Below are 1,660 nucleotides of genomic sequence, written 5' to 3' on the forward strand. Positions count from 1 at the left end.
ATTAATTGCTTAAATTTTTAAGTCATAAATATATATATTTTACACTTTTTACACTACTTACTTTTCATATAAGGATTAAGTTTTTGGCACTGTAGTGGTGTCAACTTCATAAATCCTTACATATAAAAAATCAGGATCAAGTTTTCGGTGTCGTTGTCGGGGAAGGTAACTGTTAAATTTAATTAAATTAAATACTTTTGATAAATTAAGAAATTTAGATAATATATATATACAAATATATAAAAACATAAAAAAATATAAAAAATCAATAAAGAATCAAAAACAAAAGAAGGAAATTTATTTAAGAGTTTATTTTTAATAAATTTTATTGCTTACTTTAGTTGTTTATGCAAAATATTGAATTTGAAGGTTTAATACCTTACGATTTAGAATTAGAACATACTATTAGAAAAATTTGAAAACAACAAAAAGAAATTAAGAATTTGAAAGAAATGGCAAATAATATAACAATAAAGAGAAATTAAGAATTTGAAAGAAATGACAAATAATATAGAAAATCCAATAAATGAGAATCGACAAAGACCTTTAAAAGATTATGTGAATCCGACAGCAGATGAACTTCATTTAACTATTCAAAATCCTAATGTTGCTGCTAATTCGTTTGAGCTTAAACCTGCTATTATCCAAATGGTACAAAATAATTAGTTTGGAGGATCACCTACTGAAGATCCTAACTTACATCTTGCTAGTTTTCTTGAAATTTGTGCAACATTTAAATATGACTGAGTGTCTAATGATGCTGTTAGGCTTAGAATTTTTCCCTTTTCATTAAGAGATAAAGCAAGGCTTGGTTAAATTCATTAGCACCTAGATCTATTAGAACTTGGGGAGAACTATCACAAAAATTCTTGGCTAAATATTTTCCACCCTAAATAACCACTAAGCTTAGAAATTATATTACATCTTTTTGTTAGTTTGAAAGGGAATCGATATATGAAGCATGGGAAAGATTTAAGGATCTTCATAGAAAATGTCTGCACCATGCTTTGCCAAATTGGTTAATAATTCAAACCTTATACAATGGATTACTAGGATCATTATGATAAATTATAGATGTTGCTGCGGCCGAATCATTAATGTCAAAAACTTTTGATGAAGCATGTTCTTTAGTTGAAGAAATGACTACTAAAAATTTTCAATGGCCCTCTAAAAGGGTAAATCCTAAGTGAGTAGCCAGTATTCATGATTCTGATGCAATGTCTATTTTGGCATCTCAATATGCTGCTATTTCTAAAAAGATTGATCAAATAGGAGTGAACTATTCTCAAATACCCCCAGTATTAGAGGAAAATTCACTAGGATAGATTATTGATACTCAACCATCTTATGAAACCTTAATCACTATAAATAATCAAAATAATAATCCCTATTCTAACTATTTTAACCCTGGATGGAAAAATCACCCTAATTTTTGTTGGAATAATTATAATAATTCAGTGAATCCATCTGTAAATCTGAACAGTCAAGGAAATCCTAATTTTTGGCCTTATTATCCTCTAGAATTTAACTCGAATCCTAACCCACAAGTTAAGGAAAAGAAGTTGATGATGGAAGAAGTGATGTTGAATATGGGAAATCAAATACAGAATCAAGGGGCTGCTATTAGAAATATTGAAAATCAATTTGGACATATTGCTAC

This window comes from Phalaenopsis equestris, unplaced genomic scaffold, assembly GCF_001263595.1.
Source record: "Phalaenopsis equestris unplaced genomic scaffold, ASM126359v1 Scaffold001032, whole genome shotgun sequence".
In the NCBI taxonomy this organism is placed as follows: Eukaryota; Viridiplantae; Streptophyta; class Magnoliopsida; order Asparagales; family Orchidaceae; genus Phalaenopsis; species Phalaenopsis equestris.